The sequence below is a fragment of the Amphiura filiformis genome, chromosome 13 (assembly GCF_039555335.1).
Source record: "Amphiura filiformis chromosome 13, Afil_fr2py, whole genome shotgun sequence".
Lineage (NCBI taxonomy): Eukaryota > Metazoa > Echinodermata > Ophiuroidea > Amphilepidida > Amphiuridae > Amphiura > Amphiura filiformis.
Window position 1 is genome coordinate 33,546,851 of NC_092640.1, and position 14,242 is coordinate 33,561,092.

A 14,242-nucleotide genomic window follows, 5' to 3' on the forward strand; every position below is an offset into this window, starting at 1 on the left:
ACTATTTGTCATCTATTCTTCACCTATCCAGGACATCATCGATAATCATGGACTTGCAAGTATTTCCTATGCCGACGACACACAACTCTATGTTGTAATTAAACCATCTAATCGCGCAAGTGCCTTGGCTAAGCTCGAGAAGTGCATTGAGGACATACGTAAGTGGATGGCTGCCAACAAGCTAATGTTAAATGACACTAAAACCGAGCTGTTGCACGTCACCTCTCGGTTTTCCAAGAGAGTATCCAACGTTGACATTACAATTGGAACTTCTTCAATTACTCCATCTGAGGAAGTTCGCAACCTCGGTGTCATTCTGGACAGCAGTCTCACCATGAGTAGTCATGTCAACAACATCTGTAGGAACGCTTCTTATGCCATTCATAGAATTGGGAAGTTACGCCGTTACCTCGACGCTGCAAATACCGAAAAGCTTGTTCACGCTTTCATAACTTCTAGATTAGACAATTGTAACAGCATCCTGTATGGTCTACCGGACAAAGATCTTAACAAGCTTCAAAGAATACAGAATGCCGCGGCAAGACTCATTACACTCAGCAAAAACGGGACCACATCACACCTGTCATGTTCCAGCTGCACTGGCTGCCCATCCGTCAAAGGATCATATTCAAACTGTTACTTCTGACGTACAAAGCTTTGAATGAGCAGTCGCCATCTTACATCTCTGAACTTGTCCATTCATATCACCCTCCAAGGACTTTGCGTTCTTCTTCTCAGTACCTCCTCCAGGAATCCGCGTGGAAAACAAAAACGTACGGCAGAAGCTTCTCACGCGTAGCGCCAGTTCTGTGGAATAACCTCCCTCTTGCTCTTCGATCTCCTCAGACTGTTTCACAATTCAAATCGCGCCTCAAGACACACCTGTTCAGCCATGCCTACGACTCATAAACTTTGTGCTTTCCTTGTGTGCAATTACTTGTTTTTCCGTTTTGTATATTTGCTGACGGAATTTTACTCAGTTGCTTATGTAATACATTGTTGTTTGATTGCCTTTTCACTATGCTTTTTATATGTTTTTGATAACTTTTATCATGTTCTTTTTACATGCTTTTTAATGATGTACTTTTAAGGTAGTGTAAGTTATGTAGATATAGTAGCATACTTTTAAGGTGTATTTTATTCTTGTTCTGTAAAGCGCCTTGATGCCTTTGCTCTGGCGCTATATAAGTCTGGTTTATTATTATTATTATTATTATTATTTGCTAAAGATGAAACTCAGCAAATAAACGGCCGATTTTGATGACCTTTTCGATGTGTTAAAGGACATTTTCTACACAACACGATCAAGAAAACAGTTTGACTGTAGATCCCAAAACAAAGCTACTATACATGTTCAGAGCATCAGTGAAATTCCATAATCTTACTTCTGGGTAGCGTTTGTTTGTTCTTGGATGGGTTTGTTATAGTTTTTTTCCAGTAATGATTTCGCCAAGCATCGATAGCGGTAAATGGATCATACATGAAAGTAAGTACCATTGATAGCTTTTCTTTTCATGCGTCAATGGATAAGCGGATTAAAACTTGGCCGATCGAAGTCGTTGTGGTTCCTTCTCATCTCTTTCTTCCATGTTCACATTAAGGTTTGCAAAATTATACTCGGAGTTCATAAAAAATCCACTAACAATGCAGTAAGAGGCGAATTAGGTAGTTTTCCACTGCTCACAACTATGCTTTCTTTATCTGTAAAATACTGGTGGAAGCTAAACGAAAAATGTATGAATGGTAATGATTCTCTTGTAATTCAAGCACTTGTAGATAACAGAAAGTTAGTGTGTACTAATAATTTCACATGGTCGACAGGTATAAAAAATATATTTAGCCTTATCAATAGGATTGACATTTGGGATAAACCAAATACGATCACCGCTTCCAATTTTAATGAAATTATTGTATCTAAACTTCAAATCGTCTATAACAATCTTTGGGTTAATCATATTAATAATTTTAGTCCTAAACTCAGAACATATTGTACATTCAAAAATTCTTTCAGTGCAGAAAATTATGTTATTATCGCTAAAAAGATCTTCCAGGGCTGCATTCTGTAAATTAAGAATAAGCGCACATAATCTCATGATCGAAAAGGGGCGTAAATACTCTCCAAAAATTAATCCAGAGAATAGAATTTGTACACTTTGTAATTTAAATAAGGTGGAGGATGAATTTCATTTTGTAATGATATGTCCTTTCTATACCAACCCTCGCCAAGATTTATTATCTACAATACATGAAATGTATGATATAGATGGTATGGTAGACACTGACATTTTCAAACTTATAATGAGTGCAAGTGATTTTGACAGTATTACTCCAATAACCAAATTCGTCAAATCAGCTTTTGATTCACGAACGAACATGGACTTATAGATAATAACAAAGTTCCCATTTGGGCTTAGAGCAGCGACCCCCTGTCATATTTTCATTATATAGGCTCAATGTAACAAGGACTTGAGCGCCACTATTAATATTGTCTATTATTATTAAGTCTAATTTATATTTCTTCTATAATTGTAAATATTTGTACTTGTAACTTTAATATTGCAATTTCAATTGTAAATATTTGTATTTGTAAATATTAACTATACCAGTTTGTTTGGTGAATGTTAATAAAATATATTGTTGACATTTCGAGATTAATATTCATATTCACATTGCGGACCAATCAGAATACTTCGGTGTAACGCTTGATCTCTTAGATAGATGGGGTGAGCAACGAAGGCAGTTTTTATCTGACCAAAATGTCACACCGTCGCCAGGGCAGATTGGTCGCTAGGGCAGAATGACGTCGGAGCCTGGGCAGATAAAAATCCGTAAAAAGTTTTAAGAAATTGTGGGCGGGGCGAAGGGTCGGCGGCGAAACACAAAGAGATTTGGCAGGCACACACATCGACGGATTTCAATTTCAGCGGAGTTTGTCAACAAAGATGAACCAAATGGCCGGGCCAAATGGATATATTTTATTGCTGCAGAATCGGGCACACGGCAGAAACAAGGTATTTAAAACATTATACTTGTTTTTTGAATCGAATGTTGATAAAAGCGAAATTAGAAACTGATTTTGCGGGTAAATTTTGAGGACATCGGATAGTTGTTACAATTTTTTTTTTTTTTTTTTTTTTTAACCAGTCAAAAACTTCCGGGTCATGCCATGGTAAATTAATACGGATGTGCATTCCTGTCGCCTGATGTATGATCGAAATCATGATTGATCATTCCTTTGAGCATGTTGAGTACACAAACCTTTCCACTAGCCTTGTTGTCTGCAGTTGCCTGTGTCGTGAGCTGAAGCCGTGGCTGAATTCTGAGAGAAATGTGACTGTCTGATCGGCCTGACTGAGTCCCGCCCGGTCCCGGGCCAATGTTTAATTTTGTAAGCTAGCTTACATGTAATATGTAGATGCACTGGCATGTGCTTATGTTCATGTCGTGATGTTACATGTTAACATGGACGTTATTCATGTATTCATTTAATATGTTCATGAGCTTACACGTATTCCTGACATTGTCCTTGACCTTGCTGAGGTTAATTAATTAGGTTTCTGCCGGAAATTAGAACGAAATGGTCTGAGCAATTGGCAACAGCAATAGCCTTTTCCGCGGGATCCGCCATCCAGTGGGTCCTGCCGTACTGCATGCCATGCGATAGACATTACGTCCTCGATTACGCGGGAGTTGCAACGCGGTGCGCACCTCTTCAGTCAAGCATCAACGCGGTGATCTTAGCAACAAGGTACCACAGAGGAGTAAGATAAAACAGAGCGCGTCGTACCACCAGTCAAAGTCTCCGCCTCAACAATTAATGAGGGCTGATTGTTCCATGAAATGCGACAGGGGTGACTGCTACGCAATTACCGCGTATTTTCATGGTCTATTGCGTAATCGCGAAAGCACGCAACGCTCTATCGCGTAGACACAGCACGATCGAACAATCGGCCCTCATGAATATGCGAGAACTGGTAGCATACAATACACGGGGACTTTGACTGGTGGTATGCGCTCTGTTTTATCTTGCTCCTCTGTGCAAGGTACTCATACCCACAAGATCTTAGATTATTAATACACAGATTGGAATTTTCCATGCCTGTGCCCTCTAAGCGTACTCGAATTCAGCTGACGCCGGTACAGCGTACAGACCTGGCGACATCGCTTATCTTCGCATGAAGTTTCTTTTTTGTGTACGCCGCGCTATTTGCGCTATTTTTGAGTTTGCTCACGCGGTACCTGACTTAGCGTCGATCCCCTGAGGCAACATGCCATGTTTCCACGGTATGCACAAGATGGTGGCGTTGATGTCACAATGTCAATGACTACCTCTATTGATGACTACCTCTCTTTCGCGGTTGTGCCGCAAGCGTGCTGACAAATCGCCCCTGTGCGCGTGCGTGTACATTGCGTTTAACTTTACGCGCGCGATTCGATACTGCGGCAAGCATAGACCTATGAGTGCCCATACTTAACCATGGCAGTAGGTGAAGCCACGTATCCAAGCTGATTTTGGTCGGGTGGTCGGACGCGGAGAAATAAGCGTTCATGTCTGGAGAGAAAGACGCGCTTGTTTGCGTGATGTTGCGTCATATTGCTCGCGTCAAATGCAACATGTTCTGTAGACTCGAACGTAATCTGCTTGCTTGCGTCCTTGTCAAAGTCACTGGTCTAGGTACTTGTTTGTCTGGGGCGGCGAGCAAAATAAGCACCTAGGTCACTACCGAACTTGGTGAACCAAATTATAGGCCTAACACTAACACTACCGAATGCAAAATTTTATTGATATGATATTGATATGATATTCGGACTAGCGCAGTGTTTCTCAGATTCGGACTAGCGCAGTGTTTTTCAGCGCTGTAGTTTTCAGTTTCGGACTAGCGCCATGGTTTTCAGTTTCGGACTAGCGCCATGTTTTGTTTCTTGAGGGGTAATGCAAATTTTTTGTTGAACCAGGAGGGGGATTTTAAGTTTTAAATGGAGAAATGCGGAAAACAGGTACAGGCCATTAGTCCGACACGCCGCTAGTCCGACACTCCGCTAGTCCGGCACGCCACTAGTCCGACACGCCGCTAGTCCGAATCTGAAATGCACTGCACCAGTCCGACATGCCGCTAGTCCAAATCTAAAATTTACACTTTGCCAGTCCGGCACGCCGCTAGTCCGATAATGAAAACCACTGCGCTAGTCCAAAATTGAAAACTACTGCGCTAGTTTCGGACTAGCGCAGTGTCGGACTGAAGAAGTGTTTTCCAAATTCGGACTAGCGCAGTGTATTTCGGATTCGGTCTAGCGGTGTGTCGGAATGAAAACTGTGTTTTCAGATTCGGACTAGCGGCGTGTCGGACTGTTGCAGTGGTTTTCATTTTCAGACTAGCGCATGCTTTTTTTCGGACTAGCGCCGTGCTTTTCATTTTCGGACTGGCGCACCTCTAAGTATAGGGAATTTGTGTTGTCGGACTAGCGGTGTGTCGGACTGAGCGGTGCACCCTGGGAAAACAAGGGGTATCCGAAACTTTTGAGCAAATTTTCCTGTCAATATTTTTTCCAAAACACCCATTCTCCCCTGCTGTTATAACAATAGGTCCCTTAGTCATATTTTATATTAAATGCTTTTATGTTTGTGTGTGTTTGGTTTGCAGTTGACCTAGCTTATCAATGTGGAAATGGATTAATTATCTCTATGAAGAGTCTGTGAAGATACAATTGATCTGTTGCTGTAAATTGGTAAGTAGACTACAGTCAACATCAAAACTAAATACAGAAAACAAATTGTTGAAAATTGGGATAAATTGAATCCCACCCAGACCAAACAACTTCTCTCTTTGTTTTCTCTCTTTATTCCTTCCTTCTTTCCCTTCCCGTTGCCAAAAAAACCCTGAGGCGGTTAGGGTTAAGCAGTTTCATAGCCAAGTCAAGTATTATGGAAAATGTTCAGAGGATACGAATTGTACAATGTTCAATTCTTTCATTCAGTAAAAGAGTGGAACAACTTGCTTACATCCACCATTAATAAATGCTGCCATTTATACAGCGCCTTTCACATGTATCAAAGCGCTTTAAATTTATTCCGCTGTTGTTAGAATGTGTCAGCTGCCATACAATGCCTAAAGCATGCTCATACCTTTGGACGGCGCTAAATGGACAATATTCCTAACAGCTCCCCATTTCACCCCTGGGTAGAGAAAGGCAAGTGAAGTAAAGCGCCTTGTTCAATACAATGGCACAACACGATGGCACTGCTGGGGCTCAAACTTGCAAAACTCTGATTATTGAGGTAGAACCTGTACTGCTGCGCCACCTTGCCCCGTTACTCATCAGACAACTTCAGCTTTCAAATCTGTTCTAGCTGAATGTTCTGACACAGTACCCTGACTCCAAAAATAGACCTCCCAATCATACCTCCAGTTTAAACTTCTACAGGTAGATATAGAATACAAGATCCAAGAAATTCATTGGTTGAAATTCATGTTGGTAGATTTCATCTATGCATTGCATGTATTGCTCATACATCAAATGGTTTTATAATTCAAGCTTTTTAAATAATCATGTTCTTCTTCTTATTTTTGTTTTTGTTTCACAGGGGCATGATGATTTGAAAAAGGGGCCTCAGGACATCAATCTACAATGTATCTCATGAATGATAGCTGCCATAAACAAATATGCTTTTTGTATAGAGCATACATTTTCTTGTTGGTCATTCAATGTACACATTTGGCAAACAATATAAGTATAATGTAAAGTACCAGTATTCAGCAAAAATCAAGAGGTGAAATGAATTATCTTTGGTAATATATTAAAGTGACATTTTATCAGACTATATTTAAGAACTGGAGTGCTAAATTTGTGACTTCACATGAATGACACTGTATTGTGTTTTTTTAAACTGTTGTGGAAGAGGTACATGTAGCCCAGTCAAAGGTAAATAAGGGCTTAACCTGAATAACCCACCACTAATTGCAACATAATTCATATAACCACCTAGTACAGACAGGCTGTGAGCTCGACTCCTATACTTCAGTGGCAAGCACTGCTTTCCAAGCAGGCCCTCATACAATGATCTAAGATGCTTGCTATTAGAGGGGTATCACGGTTTGCGAATAGCACTCGCTCGCTATTTGAGGGGCATTGCGGTTTTGCAAATTGGGCGAGTTCTATTTATCATCCATTCTTTTCAGAAAAACATATTAAAGAATATATCAATAAATTTCACCAGAAGTCACTTAGTGGAACAATGCTTAATTTTTGCATGAATCCAAAATGGCCACTTATGCATATGTGAGATTTCAAAGTTATTCTACTCTGGATAATATCCATACTCCTCTCATAATAAGGATGCAGAATAAGTATAGTTTGACCTGTCTCCAACATACAGTTCTTGAGTTATAGGCAAAAAGGTGATAGGTCAAATTTTGGGGTCCACAGGCAGCTACAGTTGAAAAATATTCTAATTTTAATGAAACTGGTTTCAAATTATTCCTTCAGCCCAGTGGCGGAGCCTGGGGGGAAATTCCCCCCATTCAGAACTCTTGCCCCCTTGTTCCCCCATTAAAACCCAAAATTAGGGAATTGTCTACTTTTAAGGGCAAATTTCAGCAAATTTGATGATTTTACAACCACCTGAGATATGACAAACTTTTCTTTGTTTAAAATGTTTTTGCAAGCATAGCAATCCGAGTTTGTTTTTCTCACAATCATAGAATTTTTACATCTTTATTCCCTGTGGTACCCCAATTTTGACATTTGACCTTTTTCCCTATTACTCAAGAGCTGTATACTCAACAATCCCTATGACGAGGGGAATAAATTGGTATCATTGGCTTTAACAAGATTTGACCAACTTTAAAATGTCACCCCTGTATAAGTGGCCATTTTTGATTTATGCCAATTTGGCAATGTTCCACTTGGATTTTCTGTAATTTTTTATATTTTTGTGTGAGCTTTTAGGAGATGGGTGCATATGTAATAGATTCTGGTGCATTTAGTGGTGGGTCATTTTTAATTAGACTGGGCTGGTAGGTGATAATTCTGAAACATGCATGGAATGGAACTAAAAGTGACCAACTGACTGCTATTTTAGAGTCTGAGTTAGAGCTTAGGTTACAGGTAAGGGTGACATTTAGGGTAACAGGGGCGGATTTAGGGGCGCGGCAGTGCGCCCCTCTATTTTTTGACTAGCAAAGGCGCCGTAACTTAAAAATACAAAAATTGTAAGAAATTAAAAAAAAAGGAACAAATTCGGCCATGCACAGCATACAATGGGCCAAAACCGTTGAGTTTTCGAGGGGTAACCCCTTTAACACATTTTTTTCGTAAATCGACCAAAAGGCGCCTTTATCAAAAATTCCTGGATCCGACCCTGGGTAAGGTTTATGGATTAAAACTAAGTTGCTGTATTTATTGATTAATAACCCTTCAGTTGATAGCACTTTACACTGCATGATCAGCAGTGTGTCTGCTATCTTCAGTAGATCAGCACTCTCCGTCATCCTAGGCTATTTAAGGCACTTAATTTAATGCCCATGTGACCCTGTCTACAAGCTGTAATGTCAGCACCCATCTGGCCACGGGGGCATTAAATTAAGTGCCTGCATTTAAATAGCCTAAGATGACTGTAATATCTAATATCTTCAGTAGATAGTATGACTGCATGATCAACAGTGTGTCTGCTATCTTCCGTAGATAACACCATACACTGTAATCGGTGGTATATCTGTTATCTTCAGTTGATAGCACTTCATACTGCATGATCAGCAGTGTGTCTGCTCTCTTCAGTAGATAGCACCATACGGTACACTGTTATCTTCAGTTGATAGCACTTTACACTGCACGATCAGCAGTGTGTCTGTTATCTTCAGTAGATAGCACTATATGTAGTATACGGTATGTAATCAGTGGTATATCTGTTATCTTCAGTTGATAGTAGTTTACACTGCATGATCAGCAGTGTGCCTGTTATCTTCAGTAGATAACACCATACACTGTAATCAGTGGTATATACGTTATCTTCAGTTGATAGCACTTTACACCGCATGCTGATCAGTGTGTCTGTTATCTTCAGTAGATAGCACTATACACTGTGTAATCATAGGTCAGTCTAAATATGAAATTACCCACTACTAAATGCAACAGAATCCATTTCACATGCGTCCATCTCCCAAAAGCTTGCAAAAACATCAAATGTCACAGGATATCCAAGTAGTTGTGCTTCTGTGAGATTTTGGTCCTCAATTATGCTCCAGGAACAGCTGCTCCAGGAACAGCTGCTCCAAGCATGAATAATCTGGAGTAATATTCTAAGTCCAACATGCTCCAGGAGCATGTTTTGAATGCACAATGCTCAAGGAGCATGTCCAACATATATATGCTCCTGGAGCAGTGTGCATTCAAAACATGCTCTTGGAGCATGTTGGACTTAGAATATTACTCCAGATTATTCATAACTGCACTTGGAGCATGTTTTGAATGCACAATGCTCAAGGAGCATGTCCAACATGCTCCAGCAGCATGTTTTGAATGCACACTGCTCCAGGAGCACATAATATGCTCCTTGAGCAGTGTGCATTCAAAACATGCCCTTGGAGCATGTTGGACTTAGAATATTACTCCATTGGGCCAAAATCTCACAGGAGCGTGGAACAGTGCCTAATTTGCATGAATCAAAAAAGGCTGTTTATGCAGGGGTAAAATTTCTGAGTTGGTCAAATTTCGTTAGAAACCATGTCAATGTATTCTTCTCGTCATAAGGATAATTTTAGGTTGACCTATCTCAGATGTACAGTTATGAGTGGAAAAGGTCAAATGTTAAAATTTGGATTCCACAGGGGGAACACACATTTAAAAATTCTCTGATTTTAATAAAAATGGTCTCAGATTGCTCTGCTTGCAAAAACAGTTAGAAAAAAAGAAGTTTACCATATCTCGGTGCTTTGTTACCTTAGTAACATGGGCAAAAAGATCAAAATCAATTGAGCCCTGCATGTTGATATTGACCTATTTTGACCATTGACCTATTGATACCTATAGAACAAAACATCCAAAACAATGTATTGGATGAAAAAAGGAGCATTTTTCAATTGTGGACACCAGTGGACCTCAAAATTTGACCTTTTTGGCCTATAACTCGGGAACTGTATGTCGGAGACAGATCAAACTATACTTTTTCTGAAACCTTTTGATGAGAACAATACATTGATATCGGGTTTAACAAGATTTAACTAACTTCTAAATTCCAATTGTGTATCCAGAAGTCAAAATGTTGTGTATGTAATAAATAAAATAACTCCCAAAATTTACTTATGCTTGTTTGTATTTGGTAGTTTTTTTTGATAACTATGTATAGCCATGTAGGCCTATACCTATGTATAAGGCTGTATCAAAATGATTTTTACCCATGTTTCAAGTACAAGTATGTACAAGACTTCAACACAAAACTAGATGTACCATGGTTCTCGGCTGTTGCGGTTTTTGACGCATAAGCGTCGACCGTGATCTCTCCACCAAAGGGAGTGATGTGGCATGTACTCACAAGTTGATACAAAGCTGGCTGACCCCAGATGACCCCAAAATGACCTTCCAAATATTTGGCTCTAAATGTTGAAAGTACCCACCAAGTTTCATGTACGTATGACAGTTTTTACTAATTTGACCTCAGATGACCCCTGGGTGACCCCAAAATGACCTCCCAAAAAGTTGGCTCTAAATGTTGACTACTCACTAAATTTCATGCCCATATGATAGTTTTAACTAATTTGACCTCAAATGACCCCTGGTGACCCCAAAATGACCTCCCAAAAATTTGGCTCTAAATGTTGACTGTACCCACCAAGTTTCATGCCCATATGATAGTTTTTACTAATTTGACCTCAGTTGACCCCTGGTGACCTCAAAATGACCTTCCAAAAATTTGGCTCTAAATGTTGACAGTACCCACCAAGTTTCATGCCCATCCAACAGTTTTTACTAATTTGACCTCAGATGACCCCTGGATGACCTCAGATGACACCGAAATGACCTTCCAAAAATTTGGCTCTATATATTGACTGTACCCACCAAATTTCATGCCCATACGACAGTTTTTACTAATTTGACCTCAGATGACCCCTGGGTGACCCTGGATGACCCCAAAATGACCTTCCAAAAATTAGGCTCTAAATGTTGACTGTACCCACCAAGTTTCATTCCCATACGACAGTTTTACTAATTTGACCTCGGATGACCCTGGGTGACCCCAAAATGACCTTCCAAAAATTAGGCTCTAAATATTGACTGTACCTACCAAGTTTCATGGCCATATGACAGTTTTTGCTAATTTGACCTCAAATGACCCCTGCATGACCTCAGGTGACCTTGACCCACTAACCAATACAAACTTGTTCTGCCTGGGTTCAAGATGCACCCACCCACCAAGTTTGAGGAACATGCGACCCTTTTAGTCTCCGAGAAAAGAGGTAAATAAGGAAAATGAGCCCCTGACCTCAAATGACCTTTTACCTCAGTATATGACCTTGAACCTCGCCCAAAAAAAAGTAGCCAGAGTTTTTGACCATGACCCACCTATCCTGAAAATCTGAAGTCAATCCGCCCATCCATGCCCGAGATATGGCATCCGGACGGAAGCACGGACATTGCAAAAACAGTATGCCTAGCGGTGGAGGCATAATAACCCAATTGTGGATCAATATATAAACTTTTGTCATTTCAAGAGAATTCTATTTTGCAAATATCACAAATATTTGTGTATCAATCATTTTGATACAGCCTGTTGTATAGCCTCCCAGATATAGTAGTTTTTTTTTTTTTTTTTTGTTTCTTGCTCATCCCAATTTAGCCCTCCCCTTCGCACATAAATACTGTAAAAGTGGACATTTTACAGAACATTAATATTTGTGCTTTTGCCGCCGCTTAACACATGCCACGTAAATAATAAATGCTCGAATAATTATGTTCATCCATGTATAGGACTGCGAGAAAACTCACAAATTAAAAAAAGCCGCTATCCCAAGGTATTTCAAAAACTGGCAAAGCACAAACACAACATGAGCTTTAATAGATTGTGTGAAAATTCCCACATATGTCAAAGTTTACGTCACAGACCAGAAGTTTGTGGAATTTGGTAAATACGATAATAAATATCTGTTGTGCAACAAACTTAGATAAACAATTTTCTGGCCATGGGTAGCAGAATGAAATGATTGTAGATCCGTTGGATAACGCTTTTCAATAGGAAATGAACTTTGCTGCTTGGATGATGTCACGATGAGGTCAGCATTTATTCCATATTGAAAAGCGTGTTCCAACAGATCTGCAGTCGACCAGCCTCAGCCTTGTAGTAATGGCTGGCAAAAGGAAATGGGGAAATGGTGCTTTATTGATTTGATACCCTTATGTACATGTATGATGAGGCAAAATAAATTCACACCACAAACCAGGTTATTGTTCAGGAAATTAATTCTTTATTTAATAAATATAAAGTTTGTCGTACAAAAAATTATTGATCAGGATAGACTTCTTTAGAAAATATACAGTTTGTTGTACAAAAAATTAATCAGGATAGACTTTCCCAATAAATCAATCAATTTTAATCAAACAGCAATACTGTTTCAAAAAGGTGCCCGTTTTACCACTAAAAATTTTGATTAATCAATATCTGATCATGGAAGTAAGTACAGCTGCTTGGAAGTAAGTACTTCCATGATCTGATCAAATGAACAAGATACACCTTAGCTATATATCATTCAATCTGATCCACTCAAACCTATTGTTGCAATTTTATTGACACAAACTTTTTGTAAATTTGGGCCCCCCCCCCCCCTTATAAATCATAACCCCCTAGGTTAACAGACTACATCACTAGTTCCTATTCTAGAAAAATATAGCCCTTTGTGCTAAATGACACATACCTAAATCCTAATCCTTTACTTAGTTCTAATGAAAGTCAAATTTTAATATTTTGGTCAATTTTTGGCAATAAGGGCCAAAATAATGCATGTTTATGGCATTTTTCATAGGCTGTGACAATCAAGCCCAAAGACTTGTACTAAGACTAATTGCATTCTTTTTTTTATAAAACAGATTTTCTGTTCTTTACCATAACCAAATAATCAACATTAACTTAAAATATTTTAATTATGAGCTCACTCTTAGTCTGTATTTTAAAAGATTTTGGATACTTAGACTCCACCATGTTTCAATTGGCAAAGATCTTGTCTTTAATTCAAAAAAATTAGTGTTGTATTTTTCTGGAATCTGGAGTAATTGCAACAGAATCCAATCCATTTCACACGCATCCATCCCCTAAAAGCTAGCTCACATAAAAAAATTAAAAAGTCTATGAAATTCCCAAGTAGTGCCTACTTTGCATAAATCCAGTATGGTCACTTGTGCAGTGGTGAAATAAACTGAAATTTAAAGGTTTTTTGAGAGTTCTAGGTAAAATGGTGGAAAGTCATATTGCACACATACGTGATAGACACGCATACACCCACCCCTACACAGACATGTCTGAAGTTTGTAACAAGAGCACCACTGGTGCTGTAGCTCATTTGTTATGGGTTATGGTCAGGAATACCATGCGTAGCTATGTATAGCCATGCATAGATATGTATCAGGGTTGTCACTACACTGGTCGGTGCCGGTCGGTAGTAACCAGCACTCAGGCAGACCAACCGGCACTCAAGGGAATATGAGGACTTGCCAATCGGCACTAAAGTAGAGAAATTGTACTTTTTACCCTAAAAACAGCTGGAAAGTGGCCTTGAGAGTATTTTGGACAAATATCATGGAAATTTAGCCGGCACTAAATTCAGTCTACGTGACAACCCTGATATGTATAGCCATGCATAGCTATGTATAGCCATGCATAGCTATGTATAGCCATGCATAGCTATGTATAGCCATGGATAGCTATGTATGGCCATGGATAGCTATGTATAGCCATGCATAGCTATGTATAGCCATATGTAACCATGTCATAGCCATGTATAGCCATATATAGCTATGTATAGCCATGTATAATGTATACAGGGCTACCAACTTTGTAAAACACATTTCAGTATTCTCAAACCTCAAAATCATCCTAGTGCTGTGATCAAGCACAAATCAGCATTTTGAAAATATACTTGCGGTTCTCAAGATATTTATTTATTCAAGGCATTTATTTATTTGTACCTTTTGCTTGTCGAGTATCCTTTGATTTTAATTTGTTTAATACAGTTTTGTTTGTATATTTAATGTCTTGGAT

At 39.2% G+C, this 14,242-nt stretch overlaps 1 long non-coding RNA gene across 1 annotated transcript; it reads left to right on the top strand.

Annotated features, from left to right (window-relative positions):
• The first annotated feature begins 2,701 nt into the window (after nucleotides 1-2,701).
• LOC140168263 (uncharacterized) lies at nucleotides 2,702-10,295 on the top strand. The gene is made up of 4 exons (XR_011861180.1): nucleotides 2,702-3,011; nucleotides 5,643-5,727; nucleotides 6,584-8,124; nucleotides 8,369-10,295. It is a non-coding gene; the product is annotated as an uncharacterized lncRNA (long non-coding RNA).
• The last annotated feature ends 3,947 nt before the right edge of the window (nucleotides 10,296-14,242 follow it).